The sequence below is a fragment of the Carassius auratus genome, chromosome 26, assembly GCF_003368295.1.
Source record: "Carassius auratus strain Wakin chromosome 26, ASM336829v1, whole genome shotgun sequence".
Taxonomy (NCBI): domain Eukaryota; kingdom Metazoa; phylum Chordata; class Actinopteri; order Cypriniformes; family Cyprinidae; genus Carassius; species Carassius auratus.
In genome coordinates, this window is record NC_039268.1 from 4,715,555 (window position 1) to 4,727,948 (window position 12,394).

Genomic DNA, 12,394 nt, shown 5'->3' on the forward strand with positions numbered 1-12,394 from the left:
TGTTCTGTTAGCTCCTCGTGATCCAGTTGTTTTTGAAAACAAGAATGTGTCTAATCTTTTAAAGGGGACATATGATGCACTGCATTGTGCATTACGCTGCATAAAGCTAAAACCATGTCTGCATTTGTGATCGGAGAAACAACAAACAAGCCTACTCTCTACACTGCTCAAAACTCACGTTTGAATCATCATATGTACTTACAAGTCAGTCTTATAAGTCAGTAATTTGGCAAATTCTTTGTTTCAGAATTGTTCTGAAAAGAATATCATAGCCACAACTAAATCCACTGACACAATCCCCTAACAACAAAATGAGCCTCTAACCTTCTGTAATATGATTCCCCTTGATTAATTGCCTGTGCCAAAATTGCATGAATAAGTGGCTTCAGTCTAACAGTCAGCTGGTATTCTGGCTGGCATGAAATCACACCTGCTGATGCCAACATCAAAACGAGTGGTTTGCGTCGGCTCAACAGCAAGAGAGAGCCAAGAGCAGAGGGGGGGATCATTACCTGCCATTTATTAGACTGACTGTGCCAATATGCTGCAGCCAATGTGAGTCATCTGAACACCTGCAAAAACTGAGACACAGTCTCATGCCTGTACGAAGATTCATGACCTGACGCTCCTAACACAGCAAAATCATGTGCTTCTAGAAGTGGCGATCACTCATACAACCTCATTGATATGCAAAACATGAAAATGATTCAGTGCTTCATAAAGTTTCACCCAAGTTTAAAAGGTTCTTTCAAAGTTGAGCCAGCTTTTCCAATCCATGTCCAGGCCTGGGGAGTAATACTGATTGCAATACTAATTGCATCCCTTCCATTAAAAACTAGTGATACCTTCGAACGCAGCATTCAATATTCGCCTCTCCTCATTAAGTTTGCTACAAATGGGCATTTCATTAACATGTCCGCTGCTCTCTCATCTACAACTGCACACTAGTTAATGAGGATTCAAGTTAAACGGGTTTACAGTCATTAGAAGGTTGATCGATTTCAGAGCATCACAGACAGCAACAATGTTTAAAATATAAGGAGGAAGGTAAAATAAGTTAGGACAACAGCAATAGGAAAGTAAAAAATGATATTGCCTTTAACTGTGGATCCTTCTTGGAACGGTTTCCCCATATTTACGTCACTCCTCTTACATTTATATAGTTTAATTGTAAAAGTACACTAATCCACTTTTAACATCCGTCATAGTCAAGAATGAAAATAAGTGAAATGAGAAAAAGTAATGCAATAATGCTACTATAATCAAAAAGTAATCATTTTCGCTTGAAACAAATTAATGTATTAAAATTAATAATTGTATTTAGCAAAAACGCAGTACATGTACAATTTTAGACTTGTTTATATGATTGCAAATATATACTGCATTATCACCTGACTCATCTGCTAACTGCGACAAGGAATGCAGATTTTATATTATCATTAACATTTACATCATTTTCTGTAAAGCTGCACAAAAACATTGTGTATTGTGAGAAGTACTAAAATTAATATGACTTGACATTCTAGGCTTTTACAAAGAATCCTGAAAAATGAATCACTGTTTCCACAAATATTAAGAAACAACTGCTTTTAATATAACTGAATAATAATAATAATAATAATAATAATAATAATAATAATAATATAAGCAGTGAATCAAGATTATTTGAATGGTTTTGTAAAGATTGGAGTAATGGCTGCAGAAAAGCTTTGGCATCACATAATAATTTACTTTGAACTATGTTTTTAAAATTTAAAGTTAATGCTTCACAATATTTATTCTTACTGTATTTTGACCAAATAAATGCAGTTTTACTGAGCATAAAACACTGAATACTATTAAAATGTAAACATAGATTGACATAAAAAAGCTATAAGAATATCAAAAGAAAGTTTGTATAACTCCAAAATAGTAGTACACATGAAATGATCAACTCAGTTTTAATAGAGCCTGTATGTTATGCAGTGTGAGATACATTGCATATCAGTGGTGAAAGAAATAAGCAGCATGAGGAATTTGAATGCAGTACTGCCTAAATGTTACCTGTGCAGCACTCATCCTGGTTAGGATCATGCAACTGAATATATCTATATACTGCCCTCTAGTGGGGCTGTGAACCAAGCACTGTGTAACCAGGGTAACAATACCCTGCACAGGCACCAGATCCAAATCAAAGCTTCCGGTCACCACAACAGCCGGGCAGGGTGGGCTAACTGCTGTTCGCTAAGTGCATTTCCTGTTTTCAAGCAGCGTTTCCGAAACATGAATGAGAATACTGACCGGAGTAAACTGGGCATTTTTCAATGGATAGGAGAGAAAAAAAACCTAGTGAGCTAAAAAGCATTGTAGGGTATTTCTGGCTCTAAAAATACCCAACAAAAATGTTGCTGTCTCAGAACATACCTATTGTGCTTTAAAAAACAAAAATCCAAGTTCATGTTATAATCACTGATACAATTTGTGGTATAATACTTATTTACAGAACATACCTATTGTGCTTTAAAAAAATATTCCAAGTTCATGTTATAATCACTGATACAATTTGTGGTATAATACTTATTTACTTCAGCAGACATTACTGCAGGCTTCAGTGTCACATGATCACTGTAAATATGCATATTTGGTGCTCAAGAAACACTCCTTATTATCCAAGCAGCTGTGCTGTTTAGTATTTTTTTTGGAAAGCATGACACTTCTTTCAGGATTACTCAAGGAATAGAAAGTTTACACTTTTTGTAACATTATAAACATTATAACGTCTTTACTGTTCCTATACACCTTTTTTTTCTTTCGGACCCACTTTATATTAAGTGGCCTTAACTACTAAGTACTTACATTTTAATTAATAATTTAGTACAATGTACTTATTGTGTACAAACATGTTTTTACATTGTACTTATATTTTTTTTTAACTACATGTAATTACATCTGTATTTAATTTCTGTAATTACATTTATAATTACACTGTTGACCCATAGTTTACACCTTAACCCACCCTTAAACTTACCCATACCTCCAACCCTCTCCCTAACCTTACCCCTATCCCACCTCAATAGCAGCAAAAGTGTTTTACAATACAATATGAACACAATAAGTACATTATACTTATTTTGTTATGTAAGTACATAGTAGTTAAGGCCACCTAATATAAAGTGGGACCAAACAATTTATATATGTTTACAAATCAAACTTTAGAACGAGTGGAAACTGAAAGTGTAAAAATAACAATCAAATGAAACTGAAATAAACGGAAAATATTAATAAGCACTGACACGCTTTCAATGGCTCCATCGGTAAGATAATAACATGGCCATAAACAAAACAAAAAAATAAAATGACGATGTTTACACTAAAAATAAATCCATTCAAATATTCACTCCTCTCAAACTATATGAAGACGAATAGACAAATGTTTGGTGTTTACACCTCAGTTAAAGTCAAATTACATGGATCTTACATCAGATTCACTGTCAGGAGCCTGAGAGATGAACTCATTTGAAAACCCCTGAAGACTTGACTGCTGTAAGCCAAACTGAGAACAAAGGATGTAGACAAGCTGAGGTAAGAATGACTGGGACTACAACAGATCAGAAACTGTCTCGTCCATGAGAGACTCAAATGGCACTGACCCACAAATGGGTCAAAGCTGGACTTGGAAGTGAGGTGGTGTGTGGTGTAGTGGTTAAGACAAGGACACACCAAGCCAACTTCAAAGAACTAGTGGTGACAAAAGCAGACTGAAACCCTGCTCAGACTACAACCGAATGCAAAACATGTGCATTCTGAGCCTGCATGAGAGGAATTAATGGTCTATATCAGCAGCTATCAATATTCATCATTCAAAAGGAGAAAACAAAACTAAGTTATGTGAGAGATACAGAAACACAAAATGTGAACAAAGCAGCACTTGTTTACCATTTGTAATATTTGTTAATAACTATATATTTTAAGCAGCTCATGTTGTTATGAAAAATTCACATATTGGAATGATTAAGACCATGTCTGTGCCCCATTCATTTACTTGCTCATTTTCATCACTATTGCTTTAAATCTAGTTTGCTAAACCAAACATCCAATCAGAGTTCTCACCGATGCGGATTCAACGTTTAAGTGGGCAAACTGTGGCACCTTTATGAGCCCAGCAAGAGCCAACATGTGGAAAACGTAAAAAAAAAAAAAAAAAACTATCCAAAAACTCAACGCTGTGTCCCGGGCCTTTAAGGTTCAGGCAGGGATGATTAAAAATGGACAGTTGGACTGCAGCACGATGGAGTCGTGCAGACCTAATGGCTGCCATCAGTGGCCTCTCCTGTGAACCACAAAGGGAAAGTTGAATTATTAAAGAGGAATGAATAGAAGAACAGGCAAAATGAAAGGGAAACACTGCAGAGGTTCAGGTTTGACCATCACACTTTACAATTAGCGATTTTGTAAATGAGGACCACACAGATTTTAAAGTCTTTCCGATCACAACAAATACACAAAATCGTGCGCCTTGTTGCACATTCACAGACTACCTAATAGGGATGTAACAATTACTGGTTTGAAGATAAATCATGATAAAAATCCCCAACAGTTAGTATTATTAAAACCATTTTAGATTACCGTGAATTAAACAACTCGTGTTAAATAAATACTGTCCAGCATAAAGCACAGTTTTCAGTAACACGTGCGCACAGTACGTAGAGTAGATTCCTTTTGAATGAAAACAGGGCAGAAAAGCTGGAAGGTTTTAAAAGAGTGCTAAGGGAATTATATAAATTAATGTATGAGCTAATTAGTTATATGAATGTACCTCTGAAGGTTTTCAGAAATTATTTACTGGCATTTGTTTTTTGTCTTCGCTCCATGAAATACCTAAAGGAAGTGTTTTCACAATACTGCATTGTAGAAGGAAGTTACAGGAAACTGCTCTAATTCGGCTTTTCCATATGCGCCACCTGCTGTCAGCGAGTGGATTTACAGAGACTTGTATTTACATTCAGTCTGTGTTCAGTTCCTGTCTGGCCAAAAATTGACCAATTTTACGAATAAAATAAAATGCATATAATTTACTAACTAATTATCATTTCGACTTGTATCTTTTCTTTATTTAAAAAGGCTGAAATGTGAGGTTTACTTTTTTATTAAACTTTTTTAAAGCTTCTTTTGAACATCTACATTAGATATTTCACATGCTATTATTCAGTCAAGTTGTCATTTAAAATCTGAAGATCATTGGTAATGTTATTGTTTTAGTGATTATGCAAACAAAAAGCATTTTGTTTAAAATATAAAACTTGAAGTGATTTATGTTTCTTAAAACCCCAGAGTTCCTTGAAATGGTCAGAGAACAACTGAGACTTTTACAAACAAATATTTATATTTGCCATTAGCATGCTGACTATATGATAAATTCCGGAAGTATTCATGGTCCTTTATCAATAATAGAGTATATAACAAAATATGTTTTATGTATCAGCAAATGTATGCAATCACACATATTTCTAAGTAAACCGATAATTAACACCGTTAAGCATTTGATATACCTGAGAATACAAATATCAACATGCAGCATATTAAATAGTGCTTTAATCTGTTTTTTTCCCCCTCAAACTATGCAATTAGTATATGAAGTTGAAATAAAACTGTATTAACAAATGTAGTAGTTTACCCTCATAATGTGATGCATTTCAGAGTGAAACAATGTGCAGAGTGAAATAATGTTAGTGTGGTGGGGGTTATAATGCAGATTTGAGTTGGAATTTTAGTTTACTATTTTTACTGTGTTCTTTTTCCCCCAGAAATAGTTGGAAAAGGTTATTATACAGACTATCGACTGGGGAAATTTGTATTTATTTAATTATTTATTTATTTAAAATGATGTGCACTGATAAATCAAACAGTAAGACCAATATAATTTTTCGAGAAAGCAAACAGGGTCAATCAGGATTTCATGTGGCCTTTAAGCATTGAATTAGACCATACTATGTCCGGGAATCCCTCAGAGACTCACACTCTTTAGTCCATTTGTGTTGCCTGAATATTTATACATATTTATTTTCTTTTTCAAACACGCTTATCAAATCATACTGTGTAGCTCATACTGCATTCAGAGCTTATGTATAATTCATCACTGATATATAACATTTTATATTAAGGGGGCCGTCAGACGCTTTCTACCCGTCATTTCTCTTACAATTTATCACGGACTCTCTCTCAGCTCAACACATCTTTTTAAAGCAAGGTATTATAAACAGCCCAGTGGCCTCTAGCAGTGCAGCTCTTTAAAAATTAATCAATGAAAGAGCTGCCTCCCTCTGCACCATATCAGTTTACCTTTAATTCACAAAAGCGTGACGAGACATACATTATTAACCAGTTGCTTGAACGGCCAAGCACACAACTCCCCCAAGCAAATGCAGAGACACAAAAACAAACATAGACCTTTGAATATGAAGCTGCCTGTCTCACAAAAATCCCTCTTTAGTGTAGCAGGGCTGCACACTGTGGGTCTTGTGACCGACATTGAGGGGAAGTGTGAAAGTTCACTTCCTTGCTTCAACACCAAAGACAATGGGTGGCTGGGTGGGTCTCTCCACCTTTATTTTCTTCCTTCTGTCTTTCATCCTGTGAATGGTACAGCTATCCCATCCGGGAGAAGACAACAAATGGTGGTGAGTGTTCTGAATGGACTGCTCGTCTCAAAAGCATTTGTAGCAACCATGAAGGTACCATATCTAAAGCTTCAAAGCACAGTCTCTCCAAAGAGCAAAATTGATTGTAAATTCAGAACCAACATGGAGATTTATTTTTAGGACAAGTAAAGAGAAAATTCAAACAAACAAATCAAAATTCAAATCCGATGTCATTCAGTAAATGGATCTAAATAAATCTAGGAAAACTGATTGAAAAGATTCAAGTCACTGGGATGAATCAGTTTCCACCAATATTTGCAGATGGAAGTCCAATTACTGCCAAACTACCCATAATCTCAAAGAAAACCAAAGAAGGATTAACGACTGCAACAACAGCTTATCTGGTATATATATATATATATATATATATATATATATATATATATATATATATATATATATATATAGAGAAAGAGAGAGAGAGAGAGAGAGAGAGAGAGAGAGAGAGAGAGAGAGACACACACACACACACACACACATATATATATATACACACATTTTAGGTGTGCATTAACGAGGCTGCCTGATTATAAGCCTGGATATACTTCACAATCCGTGTTCCATTCCATCTCGCGCACAGCTGCGTCCACACAACTTTCAAAAGGCAATCGAGTTCGACACGTAGTAGGCCTACCACTTCTGTCTCATCACTCACCTTGTGTACACGCACCTTCCGCGTGGTCCTCAAAAGATCGCCTGCACGCGGATGACAAAAATTACAATGTGGACAGTGCGAAGACTACCAAAGTATCCTTGACCTTTATCAGTGGCGCACAAGATGCGATGAAGATGTAAGTGTCATTTCATTATAAGGTTTATGTTAGCCTATCCAGGTGAAGCCATCAACGTGTGTGGAGAAGATCTTGTTTACATCAAAACTGAAACCAAGACATTCACACAGAACACATATTTCGCACATTTTCTAGAGGAACACCGTTGGACCCTTTGTAGTTAACTATGCATGCATACATGATGCTGTTTCGTTTATAGTTCTTTAAGCAACTTAATTATAATTGGTTCAAAAACATTGTTTTAAATATGTTTTTTTGTTGTTTTTTTCACAGTCATGTATTCTAATGCTTTAAATAAACATGCATTAGTAATATTTTGCTTGTGGCCTCAGAAGAGAAGCAAAAAGCTTTTCTTCACCCCAACTGAAATTATGAATTTTAAATTTGAATATAATTTGAATTTTGATCATATTTAAGTAAAAAAAATTAAAATTTAGTTTTTCAGCTATTTTGACAGCCCTAAAATCTAGTCTCTAAAATCACTGAAACTGCTGTTAAAAATGAACCATCCATTCATCATATCATCACACAAAACTAAGAATTAGAATAATTGTAATGTGACGATCAAATATAGGTGGGGGTGGGTGGTGGGCGGATAATTTGGAGCGGTGATAATTTTAACTCATCCGTGCATCTCAACACTACACTGACCTGGGTCTCCAGTAGTAAACAATGGAGCATGCTCTGCGGGACAAACTAAGTAATTAGCAGTGTTTGGAATAACGACGTTTAAAAGAACGGCGTTAGGTAACTACGTTATTTTTTCAGTAATGGGGTAATCTAACTAATTACTTTTCCCGTCATTACAACGCCGTTAACGTTATTGAACGTTAAATACGGTGTGTTACTATGCATTGATTTAATAAACTATGCAATCCGAACGCACCCCTGGCTCACACAGCGAGTGAGCAGGTGGGTTAATGACGAGATAAGCGATTATGATTGGCTAAGGCAGTGTCATGTGTTTCATGGTAGCCAATCAGAGCCAGTGTTTTTACACACATGTCGGCACACGCAGCAGCAACACAGAGATTTGCAGCACCAGCAGCAGAAATGGCGAGTCAGGAGCAATCCGATGAAAAGTTGGCATTTTCAAGGTGGTCATAGGCAAGAACGTGCATGCAATGTGTACATGTAATGTGTGACACGCATCTACAAAGCTAGTGGCCAAAAACACTTTTCTTACAAAGATAATACTTGAAGTGCAGGATAAAACTCAGCAAACAGCTGTCTGTTGACGTGCAATAAATATCGAAAGTTATGTACGAACACCTGTCTGTTCTACTCATTCAACTGACTTGTGAAAACTGCAACAACAAAAAAAATTATTCTCTGACATAGATTTTTTTTTTTTTTTTTTTTTTTTTTACAGTAACGCAAATAGTTACTTTCCCTGGTAACGAGTTATAGGGGTGTGACGGTTAGTATATAACCGTGAGACCGGCGGTTATAGTTGAACACCGTCATTAGAACTCTATAACCGCCAAAACAGTGTCATTAAAATATTTTTTACAAACATTTTTTATCAAAAATTATTTTCATTTTTTAGATAGGATCATAAGATGCGCAATATATTGGGAGACATGGTTTTTACCACTTAATAAACTTTTGTAAATCGTCAGACATATTTACCACTTCATAAAATTTTGCTTTGTAGAAAACCTTTCTTAAAAACGAATTTCGTTTTGTACAAATTTTATCTTAATTTTAATAAATGTTTCATCAACCAACTGCGTGTATTTTAATAAATAAAAAGCAAATATAGCAGACAATGATAACCGTGACATGGAAGCACCAGCGCGCCGCGTTCACTTGCACTGCACTGTGAACTAGAGCGCATCTCATCGTAAATGAAACTCAGCGTAGGCCTATGCTTCATACATTAGCATTAAATATCTTTGCTGCATCCTTTCTAGAACAGACAATGGCTTTTTTGCGGCTCGCATCAGCAAAGCATTGCATCGCAAAACAATCAGTGGATGGCGGGCGGGTGCGGCTTAGAAATTTGCTCAAAAAACGTTGGTGCGGATGATGAGTTTTGTGACAGATCTCCTTAATAAACGGAGGTCTGAAATCTCTGCCCCTTTACCGATCAGAGTGGCGCTGATACGGAGTTAACCCGCTATCTCCAAGAACAACCAATTGACTCTACGGCAGATCCACTAACCCCCCCCCCCCCCCCCCCCCCCCCCCCCCCCGACGGTTATGTTATGGACCGTCACTTTTGACTCACGTCATAACCGTCATCACCAATTCTGAAACCGGCACACCCCTAACGAGTTACTTTTATTATAGAGTAATTCAGTTACTAACGCAGTTACTTTTTGGAACAAGTAGTGAGTAACTATAACTAATTACTTTTTTAAAGTAATGTTCCCAACAGTGGTAATTACACCATTCAGAAGCATTTAATCTGCATTATATGTGCTGTAAAATAAAATAATATATAAACAATATATCGTTCAAGCTGTAATCAACATACTTCAATAGTTTTTAAATATTTTTTCACAGTGAAGACTAAGAGTAATGGCTGCTGAAAATTCAATATGTATATCTTATATCAAAACAGAAAACAGGCATTTTTAAATCACAATATTATGATCTTACTCTATTTTTGATCAAATAAATACAGCCTTTCGAATGGCAGTGAAGTTCTCAATACAGGTTTTTCTTCAGTAACAGAAGATCAAATTTATACATCAAGTAGTTACTTACGATTCACACGTCTGGCAGCTCAGAGTCCTTCAGATGTGGTTCTCCACCTCTGACTTCTGTGAATAAAGAGCATTAAAAGGGCATTAAAGGTCATCTAATTTCCTCTTGTTGTTATGAAGGATTCACATACCAAACCTCTTAATTTCATTCAAAATGCTGCAGAATAACCATTTCTAGTACACATGCAGTCATGGAATGGAAACACCTTATTAATCTTATTGTGAAGGATTCATCATTCATTTTTTTACCTTATTTTTACCTCATAAGCTAGTGATGTATGCCAGACTTCTTCAATAATTCAGTCTACATAAACCCCAATCCTTCTTAACGATTGACTACAAGCTCATATTTACATCTGTCTACATCCAAATCAACAACTGATGAACAGAATCCTGTATCCAAGTCCCTGCCCTGCATGTTTTTTTCTTGATTCACTTTTTCACTCATCACAATATTGAAGAAAAGATCTGTCACTGCATCTATTATATCGCAACTTTATATACAGGGCTTTTGTAGGGCAAACACGAAGATAGCATCACCCCTGGTAGCAACATATGGTTTCTGCATTGGCTTTTAAACTACTGAAGATTTTTTTTTTCTTACACCTACACTTGATTAATGATGATAATCTTCATAAATGAACAACTTTTTTGTGTGAATTTTAAAGCCTAAATATAATTGCACGATTTAAAATATAAATATGGCTAAACAAACTACACCATGGTCACTTGACTTCAATTATCACAGCCTGAGAGAAACTGATATTTTTTATTTTTTTTAAAGGGAAAAAAAAATTATTTTATGTAATTTAATTAACTGTTTAAATATCTTGACCTTCTGTTAAACACAGACTCAGTTCAGGCATTTAACCAAAAACTCCTTAACAAAACAAGAAAAAAAAAACTTTAGATTTTTGGACAATGACAGTGAAAGCATCAAAACATACATCCAGATTACACAGAAAATAAGTATAACCTGAAATGCACTCTACGATGCTGTTCAATAACACCATAGGCGTGACCATAGAGAACAGGGGCCACTGAGAGGAAACCAACTCATACACACACCATTCATTGTAACTTATACCACAAGAAATGTTTTCATACACAAATTCGAACTTCTTTCACTCTGATCCCAGAGGTAACATGAGGACAGTCTACTTCCTGCTGGCTTAATACATGACAAAGACAGTAGAGTACAAAAAACTAGCACTGCGAGACTAGATGGCATGTGACCATTTACATGCACCTAGGGAGAAAAAAAAAGGTGTCTCAAATTGAAATGACAACAATTTCCCAGGATTTTCTCAAGTACCTTTTACAAAATTGACAATGGGGGGTTGAAACAGCATTGGGCAAGAGTGATAATTATTAGATAAGACACAGACAAAAGGACAACCATTGCATTACACTCTGCTTTTAATATGAGTGCAGTACATAGGCTTTCCTCTATACTTGGAGTGAACTCTAACTGCACCACATGAGTTCCCAAGCCTGACAATTTGTTTCACAAGCTTATTTTTGCATGGTTCTAACGCAGTTGAATTCCTACTGTTCAGAAAACAATAAACTCTAAGATACATGTGAAACGGAGCCATACACAGTGCTACATTTGAGAAAAATAAATAAATAAAAAATAAAACCTACTTATGGTCATTCAAAATAGTAAAAAAAATAAAATAAAATATGTTTAAGATATTTACAGTTTACAAAACTATTTAATCCTATTTAAACTCCTGAACATAATAGCCAAAATCAGGCTAGAGATCTAACACTGATTCCTATGATTAAAAACACAAGCTGGAAGAACACTAGAGCAAACATGCTTACATTATTCCACAGGAGAGAAAACCATGCTGACCAACATTTAGGCAACAGGAAAAGAAACACAGATGACTCTAAAGCCAGAACGCCAGATCTAATTCCGTGTCGAAGTTATCTCGCGACTCTTTTACCGGCTGTTTTGATGGAAGATCAAGGTTCGTGACAAAAAAATGTGTGCAAACTGTAATGAAGTAGAGATCAGTTAGTTCCTCACTTTCCGCGCTGACGCCGAGATCGCTTGCTTCAGTAAAAGTATAACATTCCTAGCGTTTTCAACTCGTACATTACACGTCACGGCGTGATATCACATGTCATTACGGGATCTTTACGGGTTGTGTGTGAAAGCATGCACATATCCCGGGTAATCACTGGCAGTGTGAAAGTGACC

The 12,394-nt window shown here is 35.8% G+C and overlaps 1 protein-coding gene across 1 annotated transcript in view; it reads right to left on the reverse strand.

The window, feature by feature from the left end:
- Nucleotides 1–12,394, reverse strand: part of fbxw7 (F-box and WD repeat domain containing 7) — a 164,039-nt gene that overhangs the window by 120,227 nt on the left and 31,418 nt on the right. The window contains exon 2 of the mRNA XM_026203782.1: nucleotides 10,184–10,239. The gene's annotated coding sequence lies outside the window, so the exon portion shown is untranslated. The remainder of the gene's footprint in view (nucleotides 1–10,183; nucleotides 10,240–12,394) is intronic.